The sequence below is a fragment of the Cupressus sempervirens genome, chromosome 1, assembly GCF_028749045.1.
Source record: "Cupressus sempervirens isolate cs-2001-9-10 chromosome 1, ASM2874904v1, whole genome shotgun sequence".
NCBI lineage: Eukaryota > Viridiplantae > Streptophyta > Pinopsida > Cupressales > Cupressaceae > Cupressus > Cupressus sempervirens.
The window spans coordinates 33,786,891-33,797,103 of NC_143118.1; positions in this window are offsets into that span (position 1 = coordinate 33,786,891).

The window sequence follows — 10,213 nt, forward strand, 5'->3', positions numbered from 1 at the left end:
AAGATCTACAGCTGGCGCTATCTCGCCATTAGAAATCGCTCGAGAGATAATGATGGTGACGTAGCGACAGGGCGCCACGTGTCCCGGTAGGACCGTATTTCATCCCGCCAGTGCAGTAGGGATTAAATAACCGACGAACCAACAGGGAAGTGCCACATGTACCACGGGCCTAGCGAATTACGAGGGAGGAAGGTTGTAGGAAGGTGGGTCTTCATGACCATTAGATCAGACAGGATCAACGACTGTCGCCATATCACCATGATAAAGATGTGCGATCTTTACCATAGTGACGTAGCAACAGGTCACCACGTGTCAGTGGGGCCAGGTCTCGCCAGGGTGTGGTCACTAAGGTATTGCCAGGTGTCGATTGGATACAATAAGGTTGCAGAGGTGGCACCAAATATAATGGGCTCGGGGTAAGGACAGCATAGAGTATGACGAGTCTTCATGATCGTCGGATCTAGGCCGATCGATAGTCGTCGCCACCTCGCTATGGGTAAGTCGCTCGAGGTTTATGTTGGCGACATAGCACCTTGTTGACACGCGTCTCGCTGGTCCGGTCAGAAAGGACGGTCGGTGGCTGGCGGTTAATGTAATCGTCACAATTAATATAAATATTTGCAAGGGTGGCGCGGTTAGTCCGATGACGGAAGGTCAACCATGAAGACTTTCCCCCGGTGGCGGAACGAAGAAAGGTAATTGGCCCGCATGACCCAGCTGGCTCGTATAGCCTGTTTGACTTGCTTCAACCTTGTTGATTCATGAACCAGGAAGCAAAGATGATCAAGGTTATCTTGTGATCTGATCTTCGCGATCAATTTTGACTTACCTGAAATAAATGCAAGGCGTAGGGAAACACTCCACCGTCTCAACCAATCCATCTACTATGTCAGGATCATTCATTGGCACCGCTTCTGTCTACTCAAGGCGTTCCTTCAGTCAAAAATTTGATTTTGTACTCGAGAACCATGCTCGAGTGTGATCTTTGATTAGATATTTTAGGGTTCAATGGCAGTAGTTGAGTAGTTAATACCAAATCATTTCCCTCAATTATGCCTGAACTATAAAGGCAAATTTGTAATCTTTTCCAAGGGTCGACTCTTTCTGATTTCTCTGATATTGCTCTACAACTCTCAGTGTAACATTCCGCGTGCCTTTGAACTGAATGATTCTCTATTTTATCTCCTTCAGCCATTGATGTGTATGTGTATCCCTTTTGCATCTCATTGGTGTATTGTCAAGATCTGTAACCTGCATACTGTATTTGTTTCTTGCCTATTGGATAATATATAAGTGAGATTCCTCTTTCCTTGTGTTATGCAGTTGTGCTTCTTGATCTGCATGAGGTTATTAGATCAAAACAAGCCTGTATGTATATATCCTTAGTTTCATTCTGGTTCAATAGTGCATATATGGGCAAAAATGGGTCTGAACACTCTATTTTGGTGCATCACCTCCGTAGTTTAGGTAGGGTAGAGTTGTTTTCTACATCTCCTTCTTCCCCTTTTCCTTCCGAGAGTAGTTAGGTGCACCCTGATAGTAAGAGGAAGCTGGCCTTCTCCGGAGACTCAACCTCGCAGTTCAAGTCCCACAGCTTGGAGGTTGTTTCCATGTTTCACTAGGTTGTCCTCGCGCATAAGCCTTGGACAAGGGTGCAAACCTAAGTGACAACAGTTTTTGGCACGCCCGGTGGGACAATCCTATTGAAGATTTAAAGTCTACTGGTGTCAAAGAAGGAAGAATTTCAGAGATTAATGCTGAAGAGGTAGTGTTGGCTTCAGTATTCAAGCCTTCGAGAGGTTGGTCCTTCAAAGTACTTGGCGACTCTGAACATCAACAAACCTGGTTCCAGGCCAAGTTATAATGATTCATGCCCAGAGCTGAAACAAGGGCATCTTCTAGAGGTAAATTTCAATATCAAGAGCTTTCCCTTTCAAATCCTAGAAGAAGGAGGACTGGAATTTCATTATCACCAGTTAGGGGTGAAGAAACAGTTAATACACTTGTAAGGTCCGCCTCTACTCCTCCTACTGCTCGAACTCAGCCTAGATTGCCATCAACGCTCATCAATAGAACACTTGTTTACATGGCACAGCCAAGAGTTCATGCTTTTGCCACCTTTAATGGTGGAAGTCCTCTGTTGTTAGCCCAAAGACATGATATACCAGTATCTGCACTAAAAAGCATACCTGATTTTACTGGTGAGACTTCTATCTCCCCTTTAGAGCATATCCAAGAAGTAGCAAATGTCTGTAATATTCATGGTATTACAGAGGATCATGTTGCTGTTAGACTTCTAGCCTCATCTTTAAAAGGAAAAGCATTACAGTGGTATAGAGGCTTAGCTCATGGTTCTATAACTAATTGGGATGAACTAGGAGCAGGATTATGTAAACATTTTGAGGATAAGAGTGACCATTTGTCACTATTAGAGCAGCTGACTACAATAAAAAGAGCCCCCCATGAGTGTATGACTGATTTTAATTATAGATTCCAAAAGACATGGGATAGAATACCTACTGCAGTGAAACCTACCCCTGGTAATGCCTTCTTGCATTACCTTAGAGCTTTTAATAGTGATATTGCCACTACAATCCAAACTATGGGAGGGGATACCTTGCCTAATGCTTATGAGATAGCCATAAAAGCTGAGAACATCCTAATACAAGGAGGAAAATTGGCTCCAAGGCCCCCTATGCCTTTCTTTCCTGATGTCCCTAATCACCAACCAGCAATGGCCCCTCTTCCTACAACTTCTACATCACAAACTCTTACTCCAGTCCCTCGAGCTTCTACATCCTCAAATGGGATAGATGAGCTCAAAGAAATGCTCCAAGGTCTAGTGCTGAATATAGATAAAAGAGAGAAGACCCTGGATAAAAAATTGCAAGAGCAGGGGAGGGAGTTGAAGGACCAGGGGAAGAGATTAGAGGATAGTCTCTCTATGATACAAAAGATGAGTAACAAGGTGGTGGCCTTAGAAAGGCAGCAAGCTCAAAGTGGCAAGCCTCCCCAACTACAATATCAAGCTCCAAGTGGTGGTAGGCTTCCTAATCAGTGGAATAGCTCCTTTGATCAGGGTAGGAAAAATAGTCATGCTTCTGCTTCAAGCTCAAATCAGAACAGAGCTATAGTCCCTCAAAATAACTTGGCCCAAGATCAAGATTTCTGCCCTTCTTGCAACTATTCTTATACCTATTGCATGTGCCAGAAGGCAGAATCTTATATGGCCCTAACTGTCCAAGAACTTGAAGCAAAGCAATCATACGAGGAGGATCATCCTAAGGAGGCATCATATATTCAAGGACGTGATGATTGCTCTTTCATGAATCATCAGGGTGGGGAGCATTGTAATATAAACTAGGATTCCGTTGCTCATAACACAAGGAGCAAGAAGAGAGCTATGGAACATGCTGCCCCTCTTTCTCCTAAGAAGGCCTCAACTTTGAGTGCTACACCTCATATGCAAACAACAAATGAACAAGCAAGTACTTCACAACAGCAAGAGCAAGATCCAAGAAAGAAAGATGCAGGTAGCCCTTATGTTGCCCCACCTCAACCTCTTATAAGTACAGCTCCCAAAGTTTCTACCAAAGTTCCTAATGCACCTTTCAGTGTGGTAGAGAAAATGAAGAAAACCAATGTGAATATATCTATGTGGGATGCTGTTGCTACCATACCAATGCAGAAGAGGATGCTATAGCAAGAATTAGAGAAGATTGAACTCAAGGATCAACCATCTATCATGGAGAATGCCACAAGTCTAGTACAACCAGCAGGGGATGTGGAGACAAATAAAAGGGTTAGACCTCCCCCATTCTATGTTTCCCTGATTATAGGAGGCAAATTAGTCCACAATTGGATGATAGATTCAGGGGCTAGTAGCTCAGTAATGCCTAGGTGTGTTGCTAATGCTTTAGGAATGAAATATGAGCCCATTGTTAGGGATGTGTTACAACTAGATGGTAGTACTATCAAAACCATAGGTATCCTTAGGAATGTAGAGATGGCCCTACATGCATGCCCCGGTTGCACTGTGATTCAAGATATATCTATTGCTGAAGTCAAGCCCTATTTTTCCATCTGTCTTTCAAGAGACTTCACCGCTCAGATTGGTGGATTCATATCTGTTGATTGGTCATATATGTCATTTAAGACCAGATATGGAGCCAATGCCTCAATTAGAGCAGAACCTCAAGCCCTTCATCACACTGAATCTTACACCCCCAACTTCATCAATATGAATTGCCCTATTCTAGAGACGAATGAAAATGACATAGTAAATGAGCCTGTCACTTCCATAGCAGGGATTCCTGATTTCTTCTTGGATGAGTGGGCAAATGCATATCAATTTGAGCCTATGTCAGAAATTCTTGAGACAGGCCTTAGTACATATTGCATAATAGAGAAAGAGGCTCAAGTTCCTGATCTTGTTGGGACTAATGATGGTATAAACAGAATATGGGGTATGTACTTTGATGGCTCAAGGAATAGAAATGGATTAGGGGCCGGTGTTGTGTTGGTCTCTCCTACTCAAATAAGATACTACTTCTCCTTCAGGCTCCAGTTTAGTTGCACCAATAATGTGGTCGAGTATGAATCCTTGATTCAAGGTCTCTTACTTGCCCAAAAGAGGGGAATCCAAGCCTTGAAAGTATATGGAGATAGTGAGTTGGTAGTCAATCAGGTGAGAGGCCAGAATATCACCAAAAATGGCCTGCTCAAGTCTTACAAACACAGAGTCTGGGATTTGCTTGAGGGTTTCAATGCATTTAATAGTCAGAGCATTCCTAGGAAAGAAAATAAACATGTTGATAGACTTGCAGTGGTGGGTGCAGCTTATGATGTACCAGGGAATCTTGAGGAGGAGAAGAAGCAACAAATTTGGATGGTAGTGAGGCCTGCCATCCCTGACAACAACACTCATTGGCAAGTGTTTGACTCCGATGAGAAAATTGTGAGTTTCTTGTAGAATGAGGCAGAATTCTCAGATAGAAACCAGTTAAGGCTGCAAGATCAGTATGGTGATCAGATCATTCACCTTAGTTCTAACAAGTTGCCCAAGGGTCTCATTACTTTGGAGAGTGTTTTTAATCCTGATGATGAAACAAGAGGCAAAGGAATGAATCTAGCTGCAGAAAAGGATGATTATGCCCCAGTTATAATTGCTGATGGAAAATCTCTGAATATGGGGAAGGTATGTTCTAAAACTGAGCAAGAAAACTTCATTCATTTATGTCAAGAATTTAATGATGTATTTACTTGGACATTTGATGACTTAAAAGGGTTTGACCCTAGTTTGTTTCAACATACCATAGATCTAATTGATAAGGCCAAACCAGTAAGGCAAAAACAAAGGCCAGTGAATCCTAAGATTGAGCCCCTAATGAGAAAAGAACTATCCAAGTTGATAGAGGCCAATATAATATTTCTTGTCAAACACTCATCAGGGGTAGCTAACCTTGTCCCTGTAAGGAAGAAGAATGGGGAAATCAGATTGTGTGTGGACTTTAGGGATCTTAATCAGGCTTCTCTTAAAGATCACCATCCTCTCCCTTCCATGGAGCAAATTCTATCCAAGGTCAGTGGGTCAAGGAGATTCTCTTTTCTTGATGGATTCTCTGGTTACAACCAAGTGCTGGTTAAAGAATCTGATAGACATAAAATAGCATTTACTACTAAATGGGGCACATATGCTTACTACAAGATGCCATTTGGACTAACAAATGCAGGTGCCACATTTCAGAAGGCAATGGAGATGGCCTTCAAAAAATTAATTGATAAGTTTGTCTTAGTATACCTTGATGATATAACTGTATATTCAAAAGATGTAGAAGATCATTTTGATCATCTAAGGCAGGTATTTCTAAGATGTAGAGAGTTTGGGGTTTCCCTCAACCCAGCCAAGTGTGTCTTTGCTACAAGCCAAGGAAAATTATTGGGACACATTGTATCTGGGGATGGTCTGACCATTGATCCAGAAAGAACAAAGGCAATACTTGCCCTTCCTCTCCCTAAACACAAGAAGGGGCTGCAAAGTTTCCTTGGTAGAATAAACTTTGTGAGAAGGTTTATCCCTAATCTTGCTACCATGGTGAAACCTCTTACATCAATGCTTAAGAAAGACATGGTTTTCTCATGGACCAAGGAGGGGAAGGAGAGTTTTGAAGAGATCAAGACAGCCATAGCCTCAACCCCTACTCTCATGAACCCAAATTTTGAGAAAGATTTCATCCTCTACACTTTAGGTGGTGAGTCGAGTATCTCTGCTATCTTGACTCAGACAAATGGCAACAATGAGGAGCAGCCCATAGCCTTCTTTAGTGAAGGGATCAAAGAATGTGAAGGTAAGTATAGCTTTGTTGAGAAGCAAGCCCTTGCAGTCATCAGAGCCTTGAAGAAATTCAAGCACCTCTTATCCCACAATAGGATCCATTTGTTGGTGCCCCATGCCAGTGTAAAAGATTTTCTGTTAAGCAAGGATATCAATGAAAAGAGAGCTGGATGGATCACTAGGGTAATGGAATATGATGTTGATATTCATATTACCAAGCTAGTAAGAGGGAGAGGATTGTGCAAAGAAATGTTATCAGGTCAGGATTCTGATGAAGAGGCCGCTATGGTATTAACGAAGCAGCAGGAGGAAGGAAATGTTAACAGCCCAAAGAGTTGGATAAATAATATGAAGAGCTTCTTATCAAGGGATGGATACCCTCAGGGATTGGATAGAGCTAAAAGGAGACAATATAGACTGCAGTCCATTCCCTACGTTGTGATTGATAATATCTTATTCAGGAGGGATTTTAATGGGACCCTGTTGAGATGCATTGAAGAGGATCAGGCTAAAAGGATGATTAAAGAACTTCATGATGGCCCTGATGGTGGCCATTTCTCTGCAAGAACAACTGCTATGAAGATCATGAGGGCTGGTTATTATTGGTCGTCTCTGTTCCATGATTGTTATAGGTATGTGAGAAAATGTGAGAAATGTGCTTTATTTTCAGGCAAACAAAGGCTCGCAGCTCTCCCCCTTCATCCAATTCAAGTGGATCAGCCCTTTACCTAGTGGGGGTTGGATTTTATAGGCCCTATTAATCCTCCATCTAGTTCAGGTCATAAATGGATTTTGGCTGCTACTGATTATTTCACTAGATGGATAGAGGCAGTTGCCTTGAAGGATGCCACAGAACCATCAGTGGTTGAATTCCTTGATGGGATTGTATCTAGGTTTGGTGCTCCTTCTACTATCATCTCGGATAATGCTAAATCTTTTGTTGGAACCCAGATTTGTGCATGGGCAATGAATCACAATATCTACCTAAGCACATCGTCAAATTATTATCCCCAGGGCAATGGTTTGGCTGAGTCTTCCAACAAGAATCTGATCAGAATCATGAAGAGGACAATAGAAGAAAATTAGAGGGTTTGGCATAAGAAATTAAGAACTGCTCTGTGGGCTGATAGGATAACGCCCAAGAGATCTATCGAGAATTCGCCTTTTGTGCTAGTATATGGTAGGGAGGCTAGACTCCCAATTTCACTGGAATTCCCTTCCTTGGAGTTGGCTCATCAGCTGGAATTGATTGAAGATAGTGCCATGTCAGTAAGAATGACAGAGCTGATGGAGCTAGAAGAAAAGAGGGATAAAGCTATGAAGACCCTGGAGTTGCATCAACAATAGGTGAAAAGGAATTTTGACAGGAGGGCCAGGGACAGGACTTTCAAAGAGGGGGATTTAGTCCTCAAGTGGGACTCAGACAGAGCAAAACCAGGAAGACATTCTAAGTTTGATGCATTGTGGAGTGGCCCTTACCTAATCGCCAGTTGCAAACAGGCTAATGCATTCCAACTGAGCAGACCCAACGGTGAAGTTCTGCCCATCCCAGTCAATGGGATTTATCTTAAAGCTTGCTTCTGATGAAGATTGTGAATCCATGTACATAGTTAGGCTAGTTCCTTTTCTGTTATTTCCTGCCTTTCAAGAAGTGCGCGTGCACAGGGTTCTCCTTTTGAGTTGCCAGCTTTCGAAGTTTTGACAGTCTCAGGTTGCAGAGGAAGTTTTGTTTTGCTTCAGTTACAGAGGCAAATCTAGGGTTTTTAATGTTTTGATTTCCTTGCAAAAAGGGTTAGGGTTTTGCAGTTCTCAGATTTGTACCTTTCAGACCTATTTTTGACTCCATAGCCCAATAGATTGTTTACAGGCACTGGTCTTATGCATCGAGCAGGCTCATGCCCCCTGAGAGTCGCCAGAATGTTACCACATTTTGTTTGCCCCGCCAAGTTTCAAAATTTGAATGTTACCCCGCCCAACGGTCACCTCCTTGATTACTAATATTTTAATACCCACGAAGATATCAAAATTACCTACGTTCCGAACCTTATGATATTTTTGCGCCTCACAAGTTCTCCGCCATCAGATCAGGGCCGATCAATGGTCGTCGCCATCTCGTTATGATGAAGTTGTGCGAGAGATAACATGGCGACATAGCAATAGGGCACCACGTGTCCGGTGAGTCAACATGTTTGGCAGCAAGGTTTGGCGGGCCGGAGAAGATAACAGCGAGGTTTCAGGCAAGCGATTGGGTTGCGTCAGGTACTCCATCTACCCAGTTGGCAGAGTCTAGTGTCACGGCGACGAATCAGAGGGAGCCACGTGCACTAGATCTTCAGTTCAGCTAGCACAGTCAAGAGGCGAGTCTTTATGATCGTCAGATCTGCAGAGATCTATGGCTGGCGCTATCTCGCCATTAGAAATCGCTCGAGAGATAACGATGGCGACGTAGCGACAGGGCGCCACGTGTCCCGGTGGGACCGTATTTCATCCCGCCAGTGCAGTAGGGATTAAATAATCGACGAACCAATAGGGAAGTGCCACATGTACCATGGGCCCAACGAATTACGAGGGAGGAAGGTTGCAGGAAGGTGGGTCTTCGTGACCATTAGATCAGACAGGATCAACGACTGTCGCCATATCGTCATGATAAAGATGTGCGATCTTTACCATAGCGACGTAGCAACAGGTTGCCACGTGTCAGTGGGGCCAGGTCTCGCTAGGGTGCGGTCATTGAGGTATTGCCAGGTGTCAGTTGGATACGACAAGGTTGCAGAGGTGGTGCCAAATATAATGGGCCCAGGGTAAGGACAGCATAGAGTATGACGAGTCTTCATGATCGTCAGATCTAGGTCGATCGATGGTCGTCGCCACCTCGCTATGGGTAAGTCGCTCAAGGTTTATGTTGGCAACACAGCGCCTTATTGACACGTGTCTCGCTGGTTTGATCAAAAAGGACGGTCGGTGGCTGGCGGTTAATGTAATCGTCACAGTTAATATGAATATCTGCAAGGGTGGCGCGGTTAGTCCGATGACAAAAGGTCAACCATGAAGACTTTCCCCCGGTGGCGGAATGAAGAAAGGTAATTGGCCCGCATGACCCAGCTGGCTCGTATAGCCTGTTTGACTTGCTTCAACCCTGTTGATTCATGAACCAAGAAGTAAAGATGATCAAGGTTATCTTGCGATCTGATCTTCGCGATCAATTCTAACTTACCTGAAATAAATGCAAGGCGTAGGGAAACACTCCACTGTCTCAGCCGATCCATCTACTGTGTCAGGATCATTCATTGGCGCCGCTTCTATCTACTCGAGGCATTCCTTCAGTCAAAAATCTAATTTTGTACTTGAGAACCATGCTCAAGTGTGATCTTTGATCAGATATTTTGGGGTTCAATGGCAGTAGTTGAGTAGTTAATACCGAATCATTTCCCTCAGTTATGCCTGAACTATAAAGGCAAATTTGTAATCTTTTCCAAGGGTCGACTCTTTCTGATTTCTCTAATATTCCTCTGCAACTCTTAGTGTAACATTCCCTGTGCCTTTGAACTGAATGATTCTCTATTTTATCTCCTTCAGCCATTGATGTGTATGTGTATCCCTTTTGCATCTCATTGGTGTATTGTCGAGATCTGTAACCTGCATACTGTATCTATTTCTTGCCTACTGGATAATATATAAGTGAGATTCCTCTTTCCTTGTGTTATGCAGTTGTGCTTCTTGATCTGCATGAGGTTATTAGATCAAAACAAGCCTGTATGTATATATCCTTAGTTTCATTCTGGTTCAATAGTGCATATATGGGCAGTAATGGGTTTGAACACTCTATTTTGGTGCATCACCTCCGTAGTTTAGGTAGGGTAGAGTTGTTTTTTGCATCTC